Consider the following 13,013-nt stretch of genomic DNA (forward strand, 5'->3'; position numbering starts at 1 on the left):
ATACTTATAGAGTGAGTTGAGTTAGTTATTGTTCAATGTGGTCTAATGTGTATTTAATGCAGATGATTGATGATTTTCGAAGTCAAAGTCAAGGATCCAGGGGACAAATGGTAGCAATAACTCAAAGTGGAGAGAGGAGAGGACTTATAGGAGGGAATCCGCCTCATTTATTACTCCTCACTTCGAATTCCCCTTCATTCAGCTCAGAGTACAAGCACTTGAATCATGCACTAGGAGGCAGCCAAGCAAGTGAAGGATGACTGATGATTATCTTGAGTTTTGGGAGCCAAGCCTCACTGATTTTAAGGAAGCTATTGGTAGCTTCATTTGTATAAGTACAGAGGCCTAGGGCCTCACTAGGGTCATATTTTGTTGGTTTTTTTCTTATGTAAACATTTCTCAACTTCGAGCTTATTATTTTGTGACAGTTTCATGTAATCTTGCTATTGTTTTGGAAATAAAGATGGAATCCTTTTTGAGTTAGCACTCAGTTACTTCAGAGGGCTGAAGCTCTTGGGTTAGGGCCCAATCCAAGTAGCTAAGCTCCTCTTTACTTGTATTTATATGTTTTTATTTCAGTGATAGATTAGGTTGTTGTTAGATGTATTTCTTTTATGGTTAAAAACAGGTTGCTTTTGAGGATTTAGTAGTTTGCTTACATTTGTGCTTTCTATAGTAGGTTAAACAGTGATAAAAAAAGATTCAAAATGATAGCAACATTACCTTGGCCTCTCTTCCTCCCTTTGGGACTATGATTTGAGGCAAAGACCGTCTTGTTGCCCCAAAAACATAGATTTTTCTCCTTCATAGGACTTCTAGTGTTTGCGGCTTTTTAGAAGGTTAATAGTCCAGTCTTGCTTTGCTTTAGATATTATTCATCATGCTTACTTCCAGATTTTCAATAGTATTCTTTCATGCTTTCCTTTCCTATACTATTTCTCAGTATTTCCTTTCATAGATCATAGTTTAGACTTGTTTGATGCAAAACTCTGTTTTTCTAGATGCACTCATTTCATTGCTTGTTTGATCCTATTGGTTGATTGTGAGTTCCTTTGTAGAAGATCTCTTCTAGTAGTAGCTCAACCTATCAACCATCACATCCTCCATCTGATCCATGCCCTATAGGTCGCCCAAGTCTCATCTCCATTCTGCCTTAGTTTCCTGCATTTTCCATAGAACTTCTTTCTCTCTCCTTGAGCAAATCCAATCATCTTTCTCCTTCCTGGTGGTTCATGGTAGACCATAGGTGCCCTAACACTTCATTCCAACCTTCATCCACCTTTTTGACCCCCTCTCACACCCTCAAAATAGTGAAAACTGCTCTCAGCCTCCTCTTGTAGGCCTCTTGTAGAACATTGTTTTTCCTCTTGTAGATTTCCTGTGTGTTGCTGTAGATTTTCCTGTAGGCTTTCTTTTGAAGGTTAAGTGTAGTAAAAGCCTCAAGAAGGTCACCAAAGACCTCCTAGGACCCATCCACACCATCCTACATCCCCTCAAGTACCAAAACTGCCCTCCAATGCCACCTATTCGCTACCACACTCACACACAATAAATTTACATGCATGTCAATTTCACATAAAAATACATAAAAATCCAAAAATATGTTTTTTGCTTATTTACTTCCAGAAATAGCATAGTTAGATGTTGTTTACTTCCTTTATTAGGTAATGGCATTCCTTTCATGGTTTTCATAGTGCTTTCTACAAAAGTAGAATTAGTTGGTTAATTAGGATTTACTAGGTTTGCTTTACATTTTAGTCTTTCTCCTTTCTGCAGTTAGAGTAGCATCTGTAGAGTAATCTTTCTCTCCTTTCATCACATATAGAGCTTCTTCTAGAATCCATAGAAGTTGGCTTGAGCTCCTAGTGATCTTGCGCCGGTTGACCAAGTGACAACTTGTAGTAAGAACTAGTACTTGTGCATACAACACAGATGCTTCCAAGTTTGTTACGTATTACCGAGTTGATAAGAGTAAAGTAGGAAGCCTAGGAGTTGCAACATTATTTCTAAACTACTGGTATTCACCACTTTTTGGCACCATTTCAGGGGAAGTGTCAAAGTATTCTGTGATTACTGCTTTCTTCTATTTCCTCTTGCAACATTTTGCTAATAGTTCATTTCAGCAAAAGTAGACTAGTCATTTCTTTTCCTTTCAAGTTCTGCATTTCCTTGCTTTCCTTTTCAATTTTGCAAGTTTCTATTTAAGCAAGTTCATTTTAGTTAGTTGCAATTTGTTTTGTTCAGTCAATTTCAGTTTTGCAGGTACTATCAATGTGGGAAAAAAAGAAACAAAAACCAACCAAAAAGATTTCCTTTCATGCCTTGTAGGAATAGAGATAACTTAGGAAAAGTTTTGCCCAACACCCCCACTACTTCACACAACCAACCTTCTCTCTTCTTCGGCAGCTGCGATCAAGAAGAACCCTTAGGTGAATAACTAAACATATTTGAAGAACCTATAGGGGAAGAAGAAGAAGAAAACATTCCTTTGGAGCCAATGGATGAAGATACAAATGCTAGGGGGAATGGAGAGAGAATAGAGGGTACCTTTCCCATTCGAGAGACCAATGGGGACACGAAAATGAAGAATATAATCCCTTCCACCCTACCCCATTTCCATGGTCTGACTATAGAATATCTTGACACCTTTTTGTTCGAGTTTGTTGTTATCTGTCGAACCTATGACTATGCAGAAGATGAGAAAAAGTTGAAATTGTTCCCTTCTACTCTCAAGGATGCAGCACTACACTGGTTCGTGGGACTACCTAGCAATAGCATCACAACTTGGGCTCACATGTAGCAGGCCTTTAACAAGAAGTATCGAGACTATTGTAGGTCAAAAGATACTAAAGAAGAAATCTTCCGAATGACCATAGGAAGTGACGAGTCCCTGGAAGACTATGAAGAGAGGTTGCAGCTCAGTTACAAAAGGGCTGGGTGTACACTTGACCTTGAGTCTCTAAACTTGGTCCTGCCCAGGGGAATCCAGGAAGATCTTCTAGACACCCACCATCTACTTGTTGGGGGAGACATCTACCAACTACCCTATGAGGACATAAAGATTGTCTTTAGAAATCATTGTAGGGTAGCTAGAAAAAAAGGTAGGGGGAGTCACCCCATAGCCAGTACCTCTTCCTCTAACTCATCCATTAAAGGAGAAATTAGAAACATGGTAGAAGACTTCAAGAGTGAGATGCTGCAGAATCTTGCCATGCAAATGAACACCTTACATATCAAAAGAAAACAAGAGGAAGCAGAGAGGCTTTGGCCATTTTTTTCCCTAGATGCACCTGGAGGCATCCTAGGAATGAATGCCCATTGAACTCTATAGAGGTTTGTTCAGTCTATGAAGAGAACCGTTCTATAGATAAGAGCCCTTCCTTGCTCGGGCTTAAAGCTGTATATCAAGGGGCTGAGGGAGTCACTGAACATATCTACTACATAAACCAAAGAAGGCCACCTAAACCTAGACCATACTAGCAGGGGATGCAAGGGACATCTCAGGCATACTACAACCCCAACCAACTGCCATCCATACCTTCTTGGGGCCCCCCTACTCATCCTTCGTGGTCCACACGACCTCCTTGGTCCTTCACATCTCAATATCATGCCCAACCAGCCACCCATTCATTTCAATCCTATGCTCAGCCACAACCTCAGTGGAATGCATCTCATCAGGGGTGGATGCCCCAATATAACTCTCTTCCTGCTCTTTTGCCTCCACCACCTACCCAACTACAACCGTTACCTCCTGCTCCACCAAAGCAACCCCAAATGCCTGACTAGCCAAATCTGAATCCGAACAAAAGACAGGCTCAGCAAGTGTATAGTGGGGAACCTTTATGCCCAACTTATGCTATGGAGATTCAGGAAATTAACTTGTGATCTGGGAAATTTCTCCCAGATAGCCAGCCTCCAACCAATGAGGTTGAGGAAGATAAAGAGGAAAGCGAACCTAAAGTAAATCCACCCTTTCCTAAGAGACTATCTGTGATAGTCCAGCCTGCCCCAAAAGAAACTAAACTCCTAGGAGAATTGAAGCATTTATGTGTAAAGATACCACTTCTCCAAGCCATAAAAGATGTACCTATCTACAATAGGTTGATCAAAGAGAAGTGCTTTAGGCATCCAGGAAGGCACAAGAGAGATGCCCCAACCATCAATATCATAGGACAACTGTCCAACCTGATGTTAGAGCAGGTAATATGTCCAAAATATCTGGAGCTTGGAAGCCCAGTAGTTGATGTCCACATCAATGGCACCATGATCCCACACACCTTGATTGATCTGGGAGCTTCCATTAATGTGATGACAAAGAACACAATGCTCAAACTCAACCTCCAAGGCTCCTTGAGGAAGACCACGACCATGCTACAACTAGCAGACCACTCCACCGTGACCCCTGAGCGGATTGTGGAAGATGTGATGGTCTCCATTGATTCTTGGGAGTACCTTGATGATTTCTTAGTTCTCCAGCAAAAGGTAAAGCTCACTGGGTATCCTTTCATTCTGGAAAGACCCTGGTTGGCTATAGCCGATCCCTACATTGCCTGTCAAGCTGGGAACATGACCGTAAAGAATGGGCACATGTCCAAGCAGTTAATCCTATACCCTCCTGCCCAACCCTTGCTAGAACATGATCTAGCTCTCTGGTTGGAGGAGGAAGATGAGGATGAAGTTTATTCCGCACAACTTTGTACATTAGAAACTGCTATGGGGGAAAAACTGAAAGATGAGGATGATATGATCGAAAATTTGATTTAGAATCCACCTCCCAATATATCACCCTTAGAAGACATAGTAAGAGAAACGAAAAACAACCCCTCAATTGATCTCTATGTGGCCAATCCTACTCCTCCCCGTGTCAAAAATATAGAGTTCGGCCCAGAAAGAACATTGAAAATCAATCCATCCCTATCTACTTCCCAGGAGAAGGAGATATGCAGCCTACTAAGAAAACATTTAGATGCCTTCACCTAGAGTTATAAGGAAATGAAGGGAGTTCACCCTTCAGTATGTACTCATCATACATAGATCAAGGAAGATTGCAAACCAGTGAATTAGCCTCAAAGGAGGATGAATCTAGCACTTAAAGATATTGTTAAGGAAGAACTACAGAAATTGTTTGATGCAGGATTCATCTATCCCATCTCTGACAGTGAATGGGTCTCTCCTTTGGTGCTAGTGCCAAAGAAAAATGGTAAGTGGAGAATCCGTGTCGACTATCAAGAATTGAACAAAGCCACTAAAAAGGACCATTTTCCTTTACCTTTCGTAGATCAAGTATTATATGGTCTAGTAGGGAAAAAGTTTCTCTTTCCTAGATGGGTTTAGCAGGTACAATCAAATTCAAATCATCCTGGAAGACTAAGTTAAGACCACTTTCACTTGTCCTTGGGGTACCTTTGCATATCGGGTCCTTCCTTTTGGTTTGTGCAGTGTTCTTGCCACTTTCCAAAGAGTGGTATTGAGTATATTTTCTGAACTGGTTCATGATGCAGTAGAAATATACACAAATGATTTTACTCCTTATGGCTCTGACTTTTAAGAAGCTTTATCTAACCTAGGAAAAGTTCTAGACAAGTGTATTGACATGAACCTATCCCTCAGTCCAGAAAAATGTGAATTTTTTATGACTGAAGGGACAATGTTAGGTCATGTAATATCTCAACAAGGACTGCAAGTGGACCCCAACAAAATTGCGATCATCCAAAGGGTCCCACCTCCTTAGAAGGTGAGAGATGTCAGAAGTTTCCTAGGCTTATCCAAATATTATAGAAGATTCATTAAAGATTTCAACAAGCTAGCCTCTCCTTTGTTTGGCCTCTTAGGCAAAGATGTTGAGTTCATATGGTTAGAAAATGGTCAAGATGGCTTAGATACCTTGAAGAGCAAGCTAGTGATTGCCCCAATTCTTAGAGGCCCAAACTAGGCCCTACCTTTCCACATTCACACAGATGCCTCGAACAAAGCAATAGGAGCAGCCTTAGGAAAAATTGTTGAAAAGTTACCTTATGCCATATACTTTATAAGAAAAAACTTGTCAAAGGCAGAGTTAAACTATACAGTGACCGAGAAGGAACTCCTAGCTATCGTGCATTCCTTGAACAAATTCAGACATTATATCAGAGGCTATAAAACCTTTGTGCACACCAATCATGCTACAATTAGATATTTAATTAAAAAACCAGATGTAAATGCTCACATTATTAGACGGTTTCTTTTACTACAGCAGTTTGAGACCATTATTGATAAGCCTAGTAAAGAAAATGTTATTGTTGACTTTTTGTCTAGATTAAATTTCCCTGCAGGTGAAGAAGGAATGGTGGATGACCAAATTCTAGATGAACATCTATTTGCTATCTCAGTCCTCTCTCCATGGTTTGCTAATATAGCAAACTACTTGGTTTCAGCACAATTCCCACCACACTTGTCTTCAAAAGGGAAGAGCAAGATAGTAGGGAAAAGCACCCTTTTGACCTGGATTAGAGGCAATCTCTTCAAACTTGGCCCGAATCAGATCTTGAGAAGATGTGTGAGGGAGGAGGAAGTCTTTGACATCCTAATGACCTATCATGATGGGCCTTGCGGAGGTCACTTTGCAGCAAAAAGAATTGCCTTCAAGATATTGCAAGCAAACTACTACTAGCCCACTCTTCATCAGGATGTGAGGAGATATACCAGCCAGTGTTATCAGTATCAGAGGATGGGGAAACCTACTCCAAAGGATGAGATGCCCATGCAACCACAAATGACCTTTGAGCCATTTGAGAAGTGGGGCATGGACTTTGTGGGGCCTATCAACCCTCCTTCAAAGCAAAAACAATACATCATTGGGTGCACTGATTACCTGACAAAGTGGGTAGAGACAAAAGAAATCAAAGTAGCGACAGAGGAAAAAGTAGCTGAGTTTTTGAGAGAAAACATATTCTACAAGTTCGGGTATCCAAGAGAGTTAGTCACAGATCAAGGCAGTCAGTTCACTTCCAACCTAATTGAAGACCTTCTCACAAAACATAGAATCAAGCACAAGACTTCCACCCCTTACCATTCACAAGCCAATGGGTAGGTGGAGGTCACTAACAGAGCATTGGAAGGGATCCTAACCAAGGTAGTGAGAAGCAGCAGAAAAGACTAGGCTCACAGATTAGTTGAGACCACTTGGGCCTACAACACAGCATGGAAGACCACCACAGGGTTCACACCCTATGAACTAGTCTATGGGAAGAAGGCTTTACTGTCAATAGAATTTGAATTCAATACCCTAAGGATGGAAACTCAACTGGAACTAGACATCAGCCATGCATAGAAAGAAAGATTACTTCATCTCAATGGATTGGATGAACACAGATTGTAGGCCCTTCTCCATACATAGGTAGTTCAACTTCAGAGAAAGATATGGCATGAAAAAAATATCAAGGAGAAGAAATTCCAAGAGGGAGATTGGGCACTACTCTATGATTTGAGATACAAATATTTCAAAGGCAAGCTGATGAAAAGATGGTTGGGACCCTACACTATGGAGAAATGCAATAACAATGGTTCAGTTTTGATCAAAACCATTGATGATGAAGCCATCCCCATGCTTCTCAATGGAAATCGGTTGAAAATCTACAAGAAACCCCTCTCCAAGAAAGAGTTTATTGAAGGTCTGGATAAAATAGTGATGGTAGTGGAGCATGTTTTAGCTTCCACTTCACCCACTCACTGAAGAAAAATAAAAAAATAAGGACTCAAGTGAAAACCTCCATGAGGCACTTGAGTCCCATCATTGGGTTGAAAACCTCTTCTGGGGTGGCCCAGTGATGTCAAAAAAAAAAAAGAGATAAAAATAAGGTCCATGGGTGAAAACCTCCCTTCGAGGCACCTAGGGTAGGCAATTAGGGTGAAAACCTCCCTGAGGCGCCCTAGTTGTTTTCAAAAAAAAAAAAGTTAATTTTAATTTGCATTGCAAGTTTCAGGAGGACTACAAGAAGTAGAATAAGGTGCCAAGGGAATGCTGACATCCACACTAGCACCTATCCTATCTTCTCCACACTTTTCTCCATCATTTATGCCATTTCTTTCACCCCACTGTGTTTTTTTCAAAAACAGTTTTTTCTACAAGAGGCTCTATGTTTTCTGCAGGAGGCTCCTGTAGAAATTATAGAGAGCCAGAAATGAATATAAAACGTAGTTCGAGGGGTAGGGAAGCTTCATAAAGAACCTATAAACCGTCCTACAATCTTCAAAACTCTTTTCCATCACTTCCAAGCCTGCATCACACCCCAAGCATCATTCTTCTTCCTGTCTAAGAAAAACACAGAAAAAAATATATTAACTTTTCAGGAAAAGAAAAAAAAACAAAAATAAGAGAGGAAGTAGCACCATCCACATCACCTGAAGCCTACCTACTACCTCTCCATCCCTATCTACACTTTTGGCATCATCCTCAAAGCTCTAGGCATAGAAAGAAGCTAAAGTTTTAAGCAGAGAAACAACTACATGGCTTTCTGTAGGAATTCTTGTAGTAGTTGATCCAATCAAAACCCAACACAAGCAGTAGAAGAATGCACACATGAATGTTGAAGAAGGAACCTAAAGCTTAGACCCAGCCAAAGGAGAACCTGCACAAGAAACAACCACACATTAGCAAGCAGACAGTGTGCATGAAAAGAAATAAAGGCATGTAGTAGAGAGGGAGCCACAACACCTCACAACAAATATATTCGGATCACAGGTAAGTAACTAACTCGCTCCTCTGTTTGCATTTGTGTAATTAGAAGTCATGCAAAAGAAACTAGATAGTTGAGGTTGAACGAGGGAAAGGTGGCCAGTTAACTTGGCCACCTTCATCTAGTTAACTCCACTCATCTGAGATGTCACCCACATGTGCGCACAATCAACTCAAGAAAGATGTCAAGGACAGGTAGTGGAGGAAGTGTGAACTCTGATACAATCATTAGGGATGATTATGAGGAGGGGCCATGATGACAAGGCAGGTGGGGACCAACGGTCTAAATATGGCCAACGAATACTTTGGTAGCTCACCCCCCATCACTGGAAATATCCATAAATGGTAATAAGTACTTCTCCCCGAGCACTCTCACCACCTTTTCCTTCATTCTCTCCTCATAACTCAGCTACAACAGTCTCCTTTTGCCCCCACAGCCTCATAACCATCGTCCTCCATCGATCTCTCCCATATTCCTGCTCTTGGAATTTTCTATAGGAGCAGTTACAGGTTCTACAGGAGCACCTATAGGTTCTAGAGGAGCACCTACAGGAATTCTATAGGAGGGAAAACAGGCTTCTACAGGAGGGGCAGTGAGTTGTTTTGAAGGGAGAAAACACGAGTTTTAGCACGATTTTCAGTATGAGGAGGTAGGTTCCATGCATGACCCCATTGAATATCAATATATGTAAGAAGTGGTTTCAAATTGAGGAGGAAATAAATTCTTTAGGAGGGGAGAAAATAAATAAGAATTTTTTTTGCTTATTTAAAAAAAACATAGTCTCCTCTGTTTCTCTATTTTTCTAAAAAATTGTTGTCTCCATCTCCATAGTTTATCTCCCAAAAGAGTATCAACAAAATGACAGGAGGGTTCATGAGAAAGGAGCCCACTAACTCCACTAGGCTCCATGCACATCCCCAAGTAGTGGACATATTCACAAGAGCAAATTGGATGAACTTTTTTGAGAAATTCTAAGGGTTTGATGAGGATATTGCCCAATAATTTGCCCACTCTTTGGTCCCTCACACAAGAACACATGCCACTATCACCTTTAGAGGTCTTTCCATGGAGATAACCCCTGAATTTATCAGTAGGGTCACTACCCTTCCTCTTGGGCTGCATTGGAGTAAGGATGAGAAATCAATTGGCGAGGCTGCCAAGAAAAACTTCTTCCAAAACAATGAAACTCCTATAGAGGATAAAAATGGCATTATAAGGGCTAGCATACCATATCCTTGGGATGAGGTTAGCTACCAAATAATCAAATACATTTCCTGTGAGGGGAGGTACAACATCATCTATGGTTATCACTTTAGAATCCTTCATGAATTAAGGTATGGCATGGACACTCCAACACCTCAGAATCTCAGCATCCCCTACTTCCTCCTGCAGTCCCTCATTGACTCCAGCACTAACGTTCAAGCAAGGGATTCAGAGCAGCTAGCTCACCATGGGTTAATCAAAATTTTACTGGAAGAAGCCCTCCATTCATTTACACTCCCTATAGCATGGGATGTCTTTCGAAACATGACAACTGAGGACAACATAAAGGTCCTAACCTATGATGTTAGTCCTACTGGCAATGAGGAGGAAGAGTAGCAAGGGGGAGAAGGTGAAGCCACTAGTGGCTTAGAAGAATAAGAAAGGAAGGAGGAAGAAACTAAGATAGAGGAGGAGAAAGCTGAAGAAACAGAGCAAACAGAGACAGAAAAAGAGACAGGAGGAGGAGAAAAAGAGGAAAAAAGGCAGAACAAGGAGAAGGGTTCCCTGAGACTCTGGAAAGGGAGGCAGCAACTGCCCTTGCTACCCTCAGTACACCAACCAAGCCAAAGCAAAGGAGGAAAAAGAAGGCCTCCATGTATTTCAGGGCTAGGAAGAGCACAAGAATCAAAACAAGCAAACATTAGCCCTCTTCAAAAGTGCCAATTACAATTGAAGATTCACTCTCTACCAAAGGGAAAGAATCCCCTTCTAGGGCACCTATCACATATGAAAGGGGGACTCCTAGATCTTCCACATGGTTTTCATAGTGATTTATGCAAAAGTAGAATTAGTTGGTTAATTAGGATTTACTAGGTTTTCTTTACATTTCAGTCTTTCTCCTTTCTACAGTTAGAGTAGCATCTATAGAGCAATATTTCTCTCCTTTCATCACATATAGAGCTTCTTTTGGAATCCATAGAAGTTGGATTGAGCTCCTAGTGATCTTGCGCTGGCTGACTAAGTTACAACATGCAGTAAGAACTAGTACTTGTGCATACAACACCAATGCTTCCAAGTTTTTTACGAACTACCAGGTTGATAAGAGTAAAGTAGGTAGCCTAGGAGTTGCAACATTATTGCTGCAATACTGGTGCTCACCACTGGTCCCCATTGATATTGGTATGCGATTGCGATGAACTCTCCCCAGTCCCGATTGTGATTTTTCTTCAACACTTAGCCATTTTCCTCAATCAATTGAACCTTTTAGGGAAAATCTTCTATAGGGTCCAACTTTTTATCTGGGAACCATTTTTTGGACTTCCAAATACCACCAGAAAGATTTTTCTGAACATTATACAATACATTGGGTCTTATCAAGCTCTAGTAACTTCTAAAAAGGGGACCACTAATCATTTACAAAGCAATGAGTGAGGAGTAAATGACAACATTGGCTCCATCTAGGGATAGTGCCTTGCCAACAAGGTGTTAAGAACATGTACACTATGAAATACTCCTTTAGGAATGTTGTCACTTCTCAATCAAAAGATAACTTTCACAAAAACAAAAATTTTGACAATAAAAGGCAATTCGAATGACAATTGCAGTAAGCACACCATATACTTATAATGAGTGTAAGACAACTAATTCTTAATTTTGAAAATGGAGATTCAGGAAATGATCATTCAATGGTAGTTCCAATAGTTCACCATCCAAGTTTTCAAGTAGAAATGTATTTTTCCCTCTCTCTTCTGAAATCGAGAAGGGGCCAAACCTTAGCGGATCAAATTTTCCATGTGTGCCCTTGTCCTCCCATCAAACATCCCACTCAAGAACTAAATCTCCTGGCTGAAGAAGTTTTTCCTTATCCTTCTTGTCAAACAAAGATTTCATTTTTTGTTGATAATTGGACAGTTTGGCCTCCACTTGTTCTGTATTCTCTTGAAGCTCAACCAACTGATTAATCCTCCTTGTCAAGGGACTTGGATCCTCTTCAGCTTCTTGTAACAACCTTTCCATTGGCATTTCTAGTTGAATTGGGAAGACAACAACATTTCCATACACCAACTCAAAAGGTGATTTTCCAATGGATTGTTTAGGCATTACTCGGTTGGCCCATAGAGAAAACTTATATTGGAAATCCCAGTTCCTTTGGTTTTCAGTGATAGTCTTCTTTAGCACCCTCACCACAACTTTGTTTGAGGACTCAAGCAAACCATTTCCTTGAGGGTAGTATGTAGTGGAGTGCCCAATAGTGATATTATATTTGTGGAAGAAGCTGATAAACTTGGCATATTTAAATACATGGGCATTATCAGTGACAATTTTAAAAGGGAAACCAAAGTGGGACAATATGTTATCCTCCATGAAATTTATCACCACTGGGTCTGTAGCATTTCTAGCTGAGATGGCCTCTACCCACTTGGTGAAATAGTCAGTGGCTACCAATATCCATTTGTGTTGGCCACCAGATGGTGGGTTGATCTCCCCTATGAAGTTCGGTCCCCACTGTATAAAAGGATCCTCCAAATGTACATGAATCAGGGGGAAAGGAGAAGAATTCTATCTTTCAAAAAATACCTAGCATTTCTTGTAGGTTTTAACCCCATATAGAAATTACCTACATATGATTTCTAAAACGCAGAAAATAAACAATGCGAGAGCATAACACATAAAACACATATACATAGAGATTTTCCCCTAGATCCCAAAACTGGGACTACCATCTTGATTTCTCATTATGTTCCTTTCAATGTTATAATACATATTTATACATGCCGAAGCATCCAATACCATGGACCGAAAGCCATCACGTCTAATACCATGGACTGAAAACCATCGCGTCCAAAAACATGTGTGAAAATCATGCACAAAACCATAGGTGGGTCTACCCATCCTAACATAGGGTCCAAAACCAAAATTTTCCGGGGTGCTACCCCAGACCCCATAAAGTGGAGTTACAGGTAAGCCTCAAACCCCCTGTGACCCCCCTCGCTACACAATCGGTGCAACGAATGGGGGATCCCCCCCCCCCCCCGTACACCCCAGTTAACTACGTGGGCTAGCTGTTGAAAGAATATAACACAACCCAACATTCTC

This window comes from Pinus tabuliformis, chromosome Q (genome assembly GCF_031772625.1).
Source record: "Pinus tabuliformis cultivar Carrire ecotype Pingquan chromosome Q, CPIR1, whole genome shotgun sequence".
Classification (NCBI taxonomy): domain Eukaryota; kingdom Viridiplantae; phylum Streptophyta; class Pinopsida; order Pinales; family Pinaceae; genus Pinus; species Pinus tabuliformis.